The sequence below is a fragment of the Ranitomeya variabilis genome, chromosome 5, assembly GCF_051348905.1.
Source record: "Ranitomeya variabilis isolate aRanVar5 chromosome 5, aRanVar5.hap1, whole genome shotgun sequence".
Classification (NCBI taxonomy): domain Eukaryota; kingdom Metazoa; phylum Chordata; class Amphibia; order Anura; family Dendrobatidae; genus Ranitomeya; species Ranitomeya variabilis.
The window spans coordinates 124335756-124351793 of record NC_135236.1 but is presented as its reverse complement, the minus strand read 5'-3'; the positions used below and the strand labels follow the sequence as shown (position 1 = coordinate 124351793).

Sequence of the window (16038 nt, the reverse complement as noted above, 5' to 3'; positions counted from 1 at the left end):
AAGTTTGTTTTGGGGCATAGGCACCAGGAGGAACACTTTATGGCCCACACCAACGTATTATTTTATGTGCAATGATTACATAATTGGAAACTATTGGACAGAGTGGAAATATATATATATTTTTTTTCAGAGGTCTGCTTGGAAATCATTAGCCTAGCTTGTGCGTGGGACCGATGTACAAAAATGTTATGTGAGAACTATACCAAGTGTTAGTGGTGTATAAACCACAAGTTACGGTTCAATACTAATCTGTCTAGTTCTGACTCTTGGGTTTATCTCCCCTTTTCAACTGGTGCCCATACTTGGGGTGCCTATCTCTGTTGGTTCATGCAGCCTTTAAAGGTAATCTGCCGGAAGTATCAACCCTCCTAAGCCGTATATATGGGTATTTAAGTTATAAATGGATGAATAAAATTATACCTTCATGAAAGTGGCAAATTCGCAGATGTTAAAGGGCATCTGTCAATAGAATTAACCCTCCTATACCGTCACGTAGGTCCTAGACAGCTGAATAAAGAGATATCTTGCCATGTGTGATACGATGTTTTATTCCAGAGATATCCACATTTTTGTAAAACATGTAAATGAGCTGTTAAGATCTATGGGGCAAACATAGATCTCCACGAGAATCTGCCTCCAGAGCTTATTTTAACTTAAAAGGGGAGTTACCAGTGTGATACAAGTAATGGCAGACAGTCTGCTCTCCTGACTCGCACTGGTAATGCCTTCTTTCATTTAATATAAGCTCTGGAGGCAGATTCTCAAGGAGATCTATGTCCGACCCATAGATCTTAAAAGCTCATTTGCATATTGAGAAAAACGTTGAATATTGTGGAATAAAACGTTGTGTGCGATTCAACTGATTTTTCAACCGTTTACTTACCAAATCGTACTTTAGAAAATTCTTAGGCCCCTTTCACACATCAGTTTTTTGCCCGGATCCAGCTACTGATGCCGCCAGATCCATTTTTATCTCATACACTTGTATTAGCGACGGATCCGGTGGCTGGAGATGACGGACAAAGTAACGTTTTTTTTGTTCGTTTTTTTTACGGATTCTTCGCCGTCCTGCTTTTGCTAGAATGGAAGCCTATGGCGCCGGATCTGTCAAATGACGGATTCTGTTTTTTTAAACTGAGCATGCTCCAAATTTTTTTAGGATCCAATAGCTAGATCAGCTAGTCGGATCTGTGAAAAAAACGGATCCATCGCATCAGTTTTCACAATCTGCGACAGATCCGTTTTTTTTCAAAATTCGATGGATTGCGACTGATGGCAAAAAACTGATGTGTGAAAGCAGCTTTATTCCAACAGTTTTCAATCAATTACGATAATGATCCTGATTTTATGACCTCAACTTGGGCACAAAATTGAATAACGACCATACATAAGACATCCTAAACGTCCTTCTTGATCAGGAATTAGTACGTCTTATTGAATCATGTAAGATCTTGCATTTTTCTCTCAATATTTGCGTGCGTGTTCATTTCCTAGGCAGCGCTTTGATTTCCTATCCTGCACAGTAAACTGATTGTCAGCTTTGACAAGCCTCCATGGATGGAGAATGTATAATCCGCATACCGTCCTACTGAGAAAATGTACATTTGTCCGACTCCTCCTCTCACCAGGAACCAAATCCCGTCGCCGTGAAGGAGCTAAACGGGAAAAGCGGCACATATTAGTAATGCAAGCGTGAAAAATGGCTTTAATATTTAAACCTTTGGAGTGTAGCGTCTGGAGACTTTGTTTTAATCCCTAAATATTTAATGTTCCTGAACCGTCTGGCAGACGGGGGCGTTTGTGCCCTTATTTTGTGTTTCGGTTACATAATGGGGAGATTCTCCAGAGTCTGAGCGCCACTTGTTTACTTGACAGCCGGGCAGCAATTCTGAAAGCTGTCTAAATATTTGGAGAAGATCAGAGGGGATTTTTCTAACCCCTGTGGCAGTAATGGCAGTGTACATGTAAAATGCTACGGGATACAGCTCATCATCCTCCTGACCTATTCTTGTCTAGGGTGGAAATGTGGATTTTTTTTTTTATTTTTTTTTTGCTGGACTGTATAATTTTGAGAATTCTGTGTCATGCAGGGATAAATGGGATATTTTGAGCAAAGCTTCAGTAATCTGTAAATTTGCACTGTTAGAGCTTTTTCGCCACCGTGAATTTTTTTTTTTTTTTCTCTAAGGATGGGGTGGGATACATTTTTAGACTGTGAAAACTGCGGCTTGTCTTTTTGCAACTAACAGACGGATCGGATGAACTTCAAACGGCATAACGTAATAAAGCCGTGTAAGAACTCCTTCTCTCCGCCATCCGTCTCGTGCTTGCGGAGGCTTTCTCGGAGCCTATCGTATACATAGGGGGCTTCTGAATAGCGGCACTATAGGAGATGTCTGGTAAATGTGGATATATTCTAATCCTAATCCTCCACTTTTTCTGTTTAATTGGCATGTATATTAAAAAGAATGATCTGCGGGCAGCTAGCAGACATGGCTGCGTAACAGCTGTGCCTGTAAAGCGGTAATCCGTCCCAGCGACGACGCACATTCCAGTGAAATGCTGGAGATAGGCAAGCCTTCAAAGGCAAGATGCCTGAGCCTTCACACATGCTCTCCGTATGGAAAAGAAAGTTCTAATTCCAGATACGGCCGAGGGATCTGGCCGCCATCCCCCCCTGCCAGGCCTTTCTTCGAGGGAACATACGTGGCACCTTGCAGAGAGCGACAGATGTGCACGGCCTGCGGCTGCTGTGTCTCTTGCTGTGAGGAGACTAATATTCTGCGAGCTGCTATGTAAAGGCCTGGATTATGCTTCACCATAAGTCATTGGTATCGGGCGGGCGAAACGCGTCTATCCAGCTGCGCAGACGGTTATCACTTGTTGACGACAGACGCGGCCTCAGGGCGCTTAGCTCTGACTTTACTCGCACCCGGAGACACAAAATGCAGACTTAGGAAAGGAAAAGTGCAGCAGTTGCCCATAGCAACCAATTGGATTTCAGCTTTTTATGTTTTGGGGTTTTTTTCCACAAGGATAGCAATTTAGTTACTATGGACAACTGCTCCATGTTTCGGCCTCTCGTACTATCCTACGTGAGGCCTAGGCCTGCTCTGCTATGTGTTCTGGGATCTCGGACTAAGAGATGACAAGTGCTAAATGTGGCAGAGCGTAATTGTAGTGGGTGCAGAGGCGTCAGTCACACTCAAGCTGAGCTAGGCCCAAAAGGTCCCTCTGACCCACTGTTACCTGGGGGGCGGCCCATTTGGAAATATTACATTGAGGTCTACAAGCTTCAGGTTAATGTGGCGTTGCGCCTTGAGCTGTGAGATGTTGATTTGGTCTATGACTTCTTTAAAAAAAATAGATTTAATTAAGTGGTCTCATGAATTTCTCTAAAATTAAAGGGGTGTGCTCCAGAAGATTGACAGTTCAGACTAGCAACATGGTTGCTCCGCTGGGCCTAACCTATGCACTGTCCTATGCTGCTCGCAGAGGCCCCATAGGTGACACGCTGGAGACGGAGACTGGTTGAGTCCAGAGATCTGGTCTTCTCTACCGCACGTTCTGCTCTACCGCACGTTCTGCTCTGCAGCACGTCCTGCTCTGCAGCACGTCCTGCTCTGCAGCACGTCCTGCTCTGCAGCACGTCCTGCTCTGCAGCACGTCCTGCTCTGCAGCACGTCCTGCTCTGCAGCACGTCCTGCTCTGCAGCACGTCCTGCTCTACAGCACGTTCTGCTCTGAAGTTGACGTCTTGGAAGCACGCACCACTTGCCTAGGAGACCGGTCAGTCTAATATGGGCAGTAATCTTGGCCACAGTCAGAAAACTATATAGACTTAAAAATCTGTTGAATTTTTAATAAGTAATTTTTCTCAAGTCACCTTCCACAACAGTCACCTTGGAGGATGTCTCCCAGCCCTAATGGGGGACAGGAAACACAAAGAGGTTAAATAACCCTCCCCTTCCTGCTATCTCCAGTGTTTTTTCCTGTCCCCCAGTGGGGCATGAAGAGGTCCGTCCAGGTGCTGCTGCGGCCGACGAGCGGAGCCCTTAAAGCGTTACAGTAGAAGCCGGGCGGTCCGAGGTCGGAGGTTTCCCCTCTCCTCTTCCAGATGACTGCTGCCGTCTCCATGCTCTTGTGACTTGGGACCCCCTTCCCTCACCTCTTCGGGAGGTAAAGCGGGGCGGTGATGTGCAGCCGGGGTCCTCCCTGAGCTCCCCGGCGTCCTCCTGCTCTGCTGCTGCGCGTGCCGGAGTTGACGTCGGCACGCACTGGAAGTGAGGCCGGTGTTCACTTCCGGGTTCGCATCTCGGCACCATGCTGATCGCGCACGCGGTTTGCGGCCAGGGCTCTGCACCTTCAGCTACTGGGGTCATTCCTAAGGATCCTCCCTGCGGATCATGGGAGGAGGAGCACACAACTGACGCTGGACCTCGATCCCTTTATATCCTGGTTGGGAGCCTCCAGGTAAAACGCAGAGTCTCTGTCTTATGTGACTGTTGACAGGTCTGACCATGAATGGCGACAAACCTACTGCTGCATCTGCAGATCCCAGCGTTCACCCTCCTACCGTGAGTAGTGGGGCTGGTCCCTTACTGTCCGGGCTTGATACCTATGGGTCACTTAGTATACCATCTCTCTCTTTTAGGGAGAAAAGGTCTCTGCCCCAAAGAGCAAACCCAGCCGAAAGTGTGGTGTTTGTGGTTCCAGGCTCCCTTCAGCTTATAAGAAGACCTTATGCCAACCCTGCACGGATGATATACTACGTGCCGAACAGCCCTCTCTCCTGGATAGTATAAAAACTCTCATCAAGCAGGAGGTGCAAACCTCCATGGCAGCCCTTTCCAAGCCCCCAGTGCCACATCCCCCTCCCCCTAAAAAGAGGAAATTGGCACCGGCTGAATCTGATGCAGGCGAAATTCATACCTCAGGGTCAGAGGACATTTGGGAAAATGAGGGCTTCACATCCACCCCTACGCCTGATAATAAAAAATACTATTTCTCTTCCGAGGATATGGAAGAACTAGTTTCCATAGTGAGAAACACCATGGGGGTGGAGGAAGTAGAGGTGAAACATTCAATTCAGGATGAGATGTTTGGGGGCTGAAACCCAGGGGTAAAAAAGGGTTTCTGGTTCATGAAAATGTCCAGAACCTTATATTTCAGGAATGGTCTTCCCCAGAAAAGGGACTTGGCATACCCTCGGAGTTAAAAAAAAAAAAAAAAAAATCGCTTTCCCCTTGAAGGTGATAAGTTCTATTTGGGAAATCCCTAGGGTGGACATCCAGGTCTCTAAAATAACCAAGAAGACGTCCCTCCCCTTTGAGGATTCCTCCCAATTAAAAAATCCAATGGATCGGAAAATTGAAAGCCACCTGAAAAAATCTTGGGAAACCTCTACTAACCTGATCAAAACCAACATAGCTTCTACTTGCGTCTCCAGATCCCTCTTTCTCTGGCTTCGTAAATTGGAGGTACACCTCTCTTAGGGGACCTCTAGAGAGGAGATCCTTCACTCCCTTCCCCTTCTCCAAAAGGCCACGGGCTTCTTAGCCGATGCCTCAGGAGAGTCAGTTCGGGTGGCAGCAAAATCCTTAGTCCTCTCTAATTCTGCTAGGAGAGCCCTTTGGTCAAAATCGTAGGAGGGGGGACATCACCTCTGACTAAACTCTGTGGCATCCCCTTCCAGGGACACCACCTGTTTGGTCCAGTCTTGGATGATATCCTTGAGAAAGCTTCGGATAAGAACAAATCGCTTCCCGAGCAGAAGTTTACTAGGAAGCGTTTTTTTCGTCCCCCTCGTGAACAGCCCCAGAAGGAATTCAGCGGAAAAGTCAAAACTGGACGGTGGAGCTACCTGAAAGGAGGTAGAGGCAGGAACATCCTTGTCCCTCAACAACAGACCCCGGACAAACAGTGACTCTCCGGTGGGGGGACGACTCTCGGACTTCCTTGCCCAATGGTAGTCCATATCCACAAACCAGTGGATCCTTCACACCATACAGTTCGGGCTGAAGTTAGAGTTCGAGTCTTCCCCCCTGTGTCTGAGGATTACCCCGTTACAGTCTCCAGACTCCCAAAACTTCTTCCTCCTACAAATACAAGATCTCTTGCGAGAAAAAGTAATTTCTCAGGTGCCCCATCAGGAGATAAGCAGAGGCCATTACTCTCGCCTGTTTCTCATAAGGAAACCCTCCGGGAAATGCAGGGTCATCATAAACTTAAAACCCCTAAACCAGTTCATCATCAAATACCGGAGGTTCAAGATGGAGTCAATCAAGACGGCAATCCCTCTGATTGGGAAAAACTGGGTGATTGCTACAATAGACCTGAGGGACGCTTACTACCACGTTCCGATCCATCCGGATCACAGGGAGTTCCTCAGGTTCACAGTCTCCCACAACCAAGGGATCACCCACTTCCAGTTCAACACACTACCATTCGGCGTCTCCTCAGCACCGAGAGTGTTTTCAAAGATCATGAGGGAAGCGGTTATATTCATCCGTCTCCAAGGAATGTGTGTCGTTCCTTATTTGGACGACTTCCTCATAGTCGCTTCATCGACATTTCGGTTGAACCAGGATGTCAAAAACCCCGGAGATCCTCGAATCCCTAGGCTGGATCCCAAATCTTCACAAATCAGACCTCCACCCTTCCCCAAGGAAGAAATTTCTGGGGATCCTCCTAGACTCGGGGGGGGGGGGGGGGGGGGGGGAGGAGGACATCCTTCCTTCCCGAGGATCGTCAACACGACCTTCGCCAGAGAATCTCAAAATTCAAACAGCTGAGGTCACCAACCTTGAGAGAATCCATGTTCATTCTGGGATCGCTGACCTCATGTATTCAGGCAGTATCCTGGGCTCAAGCGCACACCCGAACCATCCAATCCCATGTCCTATACTCTCGAAGGTACCACAACGTGCTGTCCAGGAGAATTCCGCTTCCCGGACATGTGAAGTCTTCCCGGACATGTGAAGTCGGCTCTCTCCTGGTGGCTGAATTGCCAAAACCTGCGGAGGGGGGTGACCTGTGGAGGGGGGTGAGCTGGGATCAGCTCCCCCTAAAAATTCTTTGTACAGATGCCAGCCGAAGAGGTTGTGGAGCTGTGGTGGAGGAAACCTTTTCAGGGATTATGGCCCCTGAACATAAGATCCAGATCTTCGAACCTGAGGGAGCTAAAGGCAGTGGAGGAAGCACTGATAGCTGCCTCACCTCTAATTCAAAATCATCATGTTCGGGTCTACTCCGACAACGTAACGACAGTAGCCTACCTTCGACACCAAGGGGGCACGAGGTATGCCAGCTTAAAACTAATGTCGGAAAGAATGTTTTTCTGGGCAGAGAAACACCGGTTTTCTATCTCGGCAACAAATCTCAAGGGTTCAGACAATGCCCAGGCGGACTTCCTGAGTAGGAGGGATGTCCATCTGGGAGAATGGTGTTTGAACCAAGCGGTCTTCCTATCCCTGACCGCAAGATGGGGGAGCCCAGACGTCGATTTGTTTGCAAATGCTCAGAATGCAAAAACAAAAACCTTTTTCTCTCTCAGTCCGGCTTATGGAGCTCAGGGGGTAGATGCTTTCGCCCATCCATGGAATTTCAACCTGGCCTACGACTTCCCGCCTATCCCTATGTTTGTGAAAACACTGCAAAAAATCCGATTGGACCAGGTCACAACGATCCTAATTGCTCCAATGTGGGCAGGGCGCAGCTGGTACAGCTCACTGATGAACATGGCATGAGAGCGTCCCTTACTTCTACCCCAGACCACCGATCTCCTTTGTCAGGGTCCCATGAACTTCCTCCCCTGAAGAAGCCACATTGTTAGTGGCGATACGCGTGGGGTTCACCCGCTACTACCTCTTGCTCACATGGCTCTTTGCTGGACTTCCAGGTGTCCCATTCATGGGATCTGAGCACTGGCCTCCTTCTCTGTCTCTTCATTTGTTAGGTGGATAGCAGGTTTTGATTAGCAACCGGACTGGGGCAATGGACCAGATACACACAGTTGGGTCATTTGATAGTGTCATTTAAGTTTTCTTTCAAGACCTTGTTTTACATCTTGGATACTATTATTCCCTTTTTGTCCGAGTATGGTCTTTATTGTGTGCTAAAAAAAGCCTGCATATATTTATTTGTGTCCATTTTTTTTTTGTATAGGACATATATGCATATATATACCCTTTCCCACCACATATTTTATCTGGTACTGTGAATAGATGGGGGCTGCTCTTATTGATGATTTTTTTTCCTGTATTTAACATTTATTGTTGAGTCCATGTACACAGCATCAAGCATATTTTTGGTAGTTACGGGATGTCCATGATCCACATTATTGGACATGGCCTTTGTGGATTTTCAGAACTGTTTTAAATGTTTTTAAATTGTTGTGTTTGTAGTGTCATGTTTTTTCCATAATAAATTGAGTGTTAATTTGTTTGGGTGTTCCCTATGTATGTGGGCATTCTTTTTCTTGTGTTTTGCATGTTATATACTTATACTGCCCATGGGTGAACCCCATTCTTTAAAAATCTTCTTCATTATCATATAAGTGGTGCCCTCCACATCTGCTTTAATAATTACCACGGCTAGACGCATAGGAGAATTGCAGGCCCTGTCAATACAGGAACCCAACCTAACTATAAACTCTGATAGTATAGTTTTGCGTTTAGATCTCTCCTTTATGCCCAAGGTTGCCTTAGACTTCCATAGGGGTCAAGATATTGTGCTGCCCTCATTTTGCCCAAATCCTTCTAATGCGAAGGAAGAAAATTTCCACACTCTGGATGTCCGCAGAGTGGTCCTCCATTACCTGGAACATGCAGCTGTGGGGAGTCAGACCTATTTTTTGAGCACGACGAAGTCAGTCAGCACACAGGCGTGCTCGGATAACACCTTAGCACATTCACTTATCACTATATATGAACACATGATCAGTGTAAAGAAAAAAAAATACCATTTACTTGTCAAGCCTAATTTGCAGATGTGAATCTCACATTAAATTCAATGAATGTAAAAAAAAAATCAACAGAGACAGCCCCTCCTCAGGAATACACGCAAAAATAAGATTTTTAAATAACTAAAGTGTTTTTGCCTTTTTTTTTTTTTTTTTTAATTTTTTTATTCACCTATTCCTAGGATCTGAGAGCTTTGTTACATGTGACTTTTGAGATCTTGATGACATTCTTCTGCCCAGGGCTGTGGAGTCGGTAAGCCAAACCTCTGACTCCTCAATTTCCATGACACCGACTCTTGACTCCACCAAAATGGACTCCGACTCTGACTCCACGGCTCCGACTCCATAGCCCTGCTTCTGCCCATTCAAGTATAAATCATTCGTACATTTGCTACTTATGTCATAGATTGTAAGCTTGCGAGCAGGGCCCTCATTCCTACTGGTATCTGTTTTGAACTGTGATTTCTGTTATGCTGTAATGTCTATTGTCTGTATAAGTCCCCTCTATAAGTTGTAAAGCGCTGCGGAATATGTTGGCGCTATATAAATAAAATTATTATTATTATTATTATGCTGAGATATTGGTGGGAGCTATTGTTGCTCAATGAAGGGGATACATATCACCTTCACAGGAAATTCACACGCACAAGAACAATGGGCCATATTAATTCTTATTGCCTGTTACTGTAAAGGAAACATTTAGACTTTCCAGGGTTCTTAGGTTTTCGAAACCAGGCAGCCCCAGTTTATCAGTTTTCAAATACCCTTTATGTCATGATATAGGGGGCTCTCAGGTTTGGGATCCCTATGTATTAAGCAGGGTGGAAATCTGCTATAAATTGCATCTCTTGCTTTGAAGGACCCATCAGATAAATCCATTACATGAAAAGACATTGATCTCATTTAACAGTACGTAATTCATCAATTGCCCTGTGGGGGTGCTGTAGGGAAATCAATCACATGGTGCACTGCTGATCACAGGTCACCCTCAGCAAATATCTTTATGCTTGGGAGACTGTTGAAACAACAATGTGTTGTGCAAAGCTGCCATCAGCTGTCTTCTAGAACAAATTGTACAACGGGTACAATCATGGACACTTTAGAACTGTCAATCAACAATGGAAGGAATCTCTTCATTCATAGTCTCCTCATCTCAACATGCTTAGCATGTCAATCTCCGCAAGGAGAAACAATGCTTCTTGGATATTCCTTCCCTCCATAAGACTTCCTTCACACTTTGTCCTTTTGAGGCTGGTTTACTTTGTAAATTTGAATTTCATGCATTTTTTTTTCTTGGTCATATGCGAGGCTGTTAGCTCTGGTCAGGAGACATGCAGTCAGGCAAAGCTTAGTGGCCCGAACATGGACCGTAAAGTACAGTTGTTTGTGTGCAGTGGAGAGCTCCAGAATAAAATGTTGCTTGTCTTATAGTCCTATAGTGGTTTCGTTTTAGCTTTATTTTTTGCATGAATCACTGGTGACTTTATTTTTTTTTTCCTAACAAGCTAGGTACATTTGTCTAGACCGCGAAGCTTGCCCACCCACTGAGATCTTTTTTATGGTCAGGGCTAATTAAAAGTTGGATCGATACCGCTGCATAATTATAATGTAGGTTTTATGCTTTTGGTTGTGTTGCAGAGCAGGTTTTTATGCTCCAGAAATTTTACATTAGTGTGATCTTGCACTGAGTAAGCATTTGTAAGTGGGATGGACTAGCGTACTCCCAGTGATCCACTTTGATCCTTGTATGATCTGAGCCTCTGTGTGTGAAGTCACAGTTCTAGAATAGGGAATGTGTAAGTGAAAGCTCTGTGCTGTTTATTAGCTTTACTTACTGTCAGGCTGCACTTGAGACCTTCATATGTACTTTTGCTGAGCGAGTGATAGGGGTGTAGCTTAAATGACTGACTTAAAGATTGTTTTGCTCCACTAAATTCAGTATGTGGAGAAGAGCAGGGCCGGTGACATGTCTACTGGATGCGCGCATGATCAGGTATTATGTAGCTGACTATAGGACAGGAGCACAATACCAGCCATCACATCCATGTCCAGGCACATATCAGTAGAAGTGACGTCACCAGCACGGTTCACTTTCTGATACTTAAAGGGAATCTGTCACCCCAAAAATCGTATATGAGCTAAGGCCACCGCCATCAGGGGCTTATCTATAGCATTCTGTAATGCTGTAGATAAGCCCCCGATGTAACCCGAAAGGTAAGGCTAGGTTCACACTGCGTTAGCAGCAGCCCGTTCAGCACATACGGTAACAGGCTGCTGTTAACGCAAGTGCCAACGTTACATCGTGCTAGCGCAGGTAGAGCATCTGCTAGCTCTATCTGCACTAGCAGTGACGGACCTGGAAACGCTGCAGTCCGCGTCTCAGGGTCCGTCACTCAATGACGGCACATGGCTAGCGCACGCCCATTGTGGGCGTGCGCTAGCGATGTGTCAGACGTTGCATTCAATGGCGGCGTTAGCGGACTACGTTACACCGCGTTATGCCACGGTGTAACGTAGTCCGTCTAACGGACGCCAGGAACGCAATGTGAACCCAGCCTAAGAAAAACAGGTTATATTTAGTGATGAGCGAATATACTCGTTACTCGAGATTTCCCGAGCACGCTCGGGTGTCCTCCGAGTATTTTTTAGTGCTCAGAGATTTAGTTTTCATCACCTCAGCTGAATGATTTACATCTCTTAGCCAGCATAAGTACATGTGGGGATTCCCTAGCAACCAGGCAACCCCCACATGTACATATGCTTGGCTAACAGATGAAAATCATTCAGCTGCGGCGATGAAAACTAAATCTCCGAGCACTAAAACAAATACTCTGAGGTCACCCGAGCGTGCTCGGGAAATCTCGAGTAATGAGTATATTTGCTCATCACTAGTTATATTATACTCACCCAGGGGCGGTCCCGATGGGCGTTGCGGTCCGGGTCCGGCGCCTCCCATCTTCATACGATGACGTCCTCTTCTTGTCTTCCTGCTGCGGCTCCAGCTTAGGCGTACTCTGTCAGCCCTGTTGAGGGCAGAGCAACGTACTGCAGTGCATAGGCGCCGGGCCTTTCTGAACTTTCCCGGCACCTGCGCACTGCAACAACAGCGCAGACAAAGTACGCCTGTGCCGGAGCCGCCGCAGGAAGACAAGAGGACGTCATCGTATGAAGATAGGAGGCGCTGGACCCGGACCACGACGCTCATCGGACCAGACCTTATCCGGACCAGACCTTATCGGGACCGCCCCTGGGTGAGTATAATATAACCTGGTTTTATTACCTTTCATGATACATCGGGGGCTTATCTACAGCATTACAGAATGCTGTAGATAAGTCCCTGATGCCGGGGGCCTTAGTTCATATATGATTTTTGGGGTGACAGATTCCCTTTAAGTGAGCAGTGCATGACAAGCCCCTTGCATAGATTTCCCAGGTAAGGAATAACAAACAATCTACGTCTACAGGGGATATTTGCATCTAATGTAGTCCTGTAACCACAGCAGCATCAGCACTGGTTTAGACAGGAAGCCTCTCCTTCCCTTTGCAGTATGAGGGGTGTCAAGTGTAATGGAGTTAGTAGGTCACAAGGGGGTATTTTCATCTTGGACTTTTATGGCATATCGAAAGTATGTCATGATTGCTTGATGGGGTGGAGTCCTGGAAGAGAATGTCAAGACATTTGTTGTAACTTTTTTTTTTGCATCATTTTGTTGAATGCCCAAAATTCATGAACCGCTTTGCACCATTTTGAAGAATTTGGCTCCAAAAACTGCAACAAATATCATAGGACAAAAAAGGAAAGTGACTTCAAGTAAACTGCAAATGATGAATCAGGGCTTATATTTATATTTAATAAATATTTATATTTAAAGCTCTCGATATAATTTTTATGCAGCTATAGGAGCATTTACTATGAACTGTAGAAATCACAATTTTGGCTATATTAAGCACCAGGACCCATGGCTTTATGGATGGCCACATCCAGAATTTCGTAACCCTGGTCCTCCAAGTTGCCTGACTGATCTTCCGTTTAGTAGAGCCGTCTTGGTGTGCCCTAGTTCTATATCTTGTATTTTCTGCCCCTTCTATAGGACTACATAAAGCGAGGCAGCGGTAAGATCCGTATCCATCTGCTGCCGCCCTTTTTGAGTTGACGTTGGATTTCTGATGTGTTCACATAGTCTAAGCCTTCACAGTTTGGTCTTTTCAGAGCTGTGAATCACTGGAAGGGGTGTACAGATTGTTTTCAGAAGCCAGCCAGGTCCTCTCTAAGCCTGTGAGAAGGGAATTTACCGCCTGCTCCACAGAATACTTCTGACAGGCGCATCGGCTGCTCCGGGTGAGAGCCTGAATTATTAAAGCTGCCTTTGTTTATTAAATTCATCCTGAGGCGTTGAGAGCATGTGTGATTATACAGGGGATACTGTGCGGTCTTCATTAGCTCCTCCAGTCTGAAGCCTGTCGGCCAACGGGGACACGGACGGAAACTCTCAAGGTATGGAGCGAGCTTGTGCCACCGAAATGTGTCACCTCTGTATGGTGTTCCTATGGTGTCTCATCGATTGTTGGCCAACAGGTTGTCCTCTACCTACCCTACCTGCTTGATCATCTACCATAGAGTAGGACTTCTTGACATAACTCGCATTATGGCTTCACTTTCCTGTTACAACGCTGCATTTGATATATGGTTTGTTGAGATGAAACTTTTCCAAAGAGGAGAATGAAAATGTAGCCATCCTGTGTGAGATGCGCCATTGGCAGGTGAGTTTTGAGGAAGTGTATGAGTTAATATCTTTGCTGATATCTAGCAGTCCGTATCCTGTGTTCTCCTTGCTCCATGCCATAGCCAATGCTCCCGGTGGACGAGACTCTGACGGTGAGCTGACTGCACGCCTCCGTGATTTTCTTGCATTGCTGATGAGTTTCCAGGAATCTCTTGTGCCTAGAGTATTACATGCCGGACGGGAGAGGTTAGAGTAGGTGTGCGGTAAGTGAAACGAGAGAGATTACACAGGACAGGTGCTTGGGAAGCTGATATGGAAAAGTGTGTGAAAGAATAGGAAATGGCTCTAAATTGTAGAAGTGTGAGGCTGATCTGTAGCTGCAGATGAAATGGTAGTTTACAGTGGGTGCAGGGTTATAATAATAATTATTATTATTATTGTATGAAATGAGGCACGTGACATTACAGTGGGTGCAGAGTGTATGAGATGGTGCACGTGACATTACAGTGGGTGCACGGTGTATGAGATGAGGCACGTGACATTACAGTGGGTGCAGGGTGTATGAGATGAGGCACGTGACATTACAGTGGGTGCAGGGTGTATGAGATGAGGCACGTGACATTACAGCGGGTGCAGGGTGTATGAGATGAGGCACGTGACATTACAGTGGCTGCAGGGTGTATGAGATGAGGCACGTGACATTACAGTGGGTGCACGGTGTATGAGATGAGGCACGTGACATTACAGTGGGTGCACGGTGTATGAGATGAGGCACGTGACATTACAGTGGGTGCAGAGTGTATGAGATGGTGCACGTGACATTACAGTGGGTGCAGGGTGTATGAGATGAGGCACGTGACATTACAGTGGGTGCAGGGTGTATGAGATGGTGCACGTGACATTACAGTGGGTGCAGGGTGTATGAGATGAGGCACGTGACATTACAGTGGGTGCAGGGTGTATGAGATGAGGCACGTGACATTACAGTGGGTGCACGGTGTATGAGATGAGGCACGTGACATTACAGTGGGTGCAGGGTGTATGAGATGAGGCACGTGACATTACAGTGGGTGCAGGGTGTATGAGATGAGGCACGTGACATTACAGTGGGTGCAGGGTGTATGAGATGAGGCACGTGACATTACAGTGGGTGCAGGGTGTATGAGATGAGGCACGTGACATTACAGTGGGTGCAGAGTGTATGAGATGGTGCACGTGACATTACAGTGGGTGCAGGGTGTATGAGATGAGGCACGTGACATTACAGTGGGTGCACGGTGTATGAGATGGTGCACGTGACATTACAGTGGGTGCAGGGTGTATGAGATGAGGCACGTGACATTACAGTGGGTGCACGGTGTATGAGATGGTGCACGTGACATTACAGTGGGTGCACGGTGTATGAGATGAGGCACGTGACATTACAGTGGGTGCAGGGTGTATGAGATGAGGCACGTGACATTACAGTGGGTGCAGGGTGTATGAGATGAGGCACGTGACATTACAGTGGGTGCAGGGTGTATGAGATGAGGCACGTGACATTACAGTGGGTGCACGGTGTATGAGATGAGGCACGTGACATTACAGTGGGTGCAGAGTGTATGAGATGGTGCACGTGACATTACAGTGGGTGCAGGGTGTATGAGATGGTGCACGTGACATTACAGTGGGTGCAGGGTGTATGAGATGAGGCACGTGACATTACAGTGGGTGCAGAGTGTATGAGATGAGGCACGTGACATTACAGTGGGTGCAGGGTGTATGAGATGAGGCACGTGACATTACAGTGGGTGCAGGGTGTATGAGATGAGGCACGTGACATTACAGTGGGTGCACGGTGTATGAGATGAGGCACGTGACATTACAGTGGGTGCAGGGTGTATGAGATGAGGCACGTGACATTACAGTGGGTGCAGGGTGTATGAGATGAGGCACGTGACATTACAGTGGGTGCAGGGTGTATGAGATGAGGCACGTGACATTACAGTGGGTGCAGGGTGTATGAGATGAGGCACGTGACATTACAGTGGGTGCAGGGTGTATGAGATGAGGCACGTGACATTACAGTGGGTGCAGAGTGTATGAGATGGTGCACGTGACATTACAGTGGGTGCAGGGTATATGAGATGAGGCACGTGACATTACAGTGGGTGCACGGTGTATGAGATGGTGCACGTGACATTACAGTGGGTGCAGGGTGTATGAGATGAGGCACGTGACATTACAGTGGGTGCACGGTGTATGAGATGGTGCACGTGACATTACAGTGGGTGCACGGTGTATGAGATGAGGCACGTGACATTACAGTGGGTGCAGGGTGTATGAGATGAGGCACGTGACATTACAGTGGGTG

At 46.6% G+C, this 16038-nt stretch overlaps 1 protein-coding gene across 3 annotated transcripts in view; it reads left to right on the top strand.

Annotated features, from left to right (window-relative positions):
• GLCE (glucuronic acid epimerase) overlaps positions 1-16038 on the top strand; it is a 76212-nt gene that overhangs the window by 19456 nt on the left and 40718 nt on the right. The window contains exon 1 of one of the 3 annotated variants that reach the window (XM_077263225.1): positions 13176-13300. The exons of 1 other annotated variant lie outside the window; for it this stretch is intronic. The gene's annotated coding sequence lies outside the window, so the exon portion shown is untranslated. Of the gene's footprint in view, positions 1-13175; positions 13301-13325; positions 13457-16038 lie in introns of those variants that run through there. One more of the 3 variants, XM_077263223.1, reaches the window with a different exon arrangement.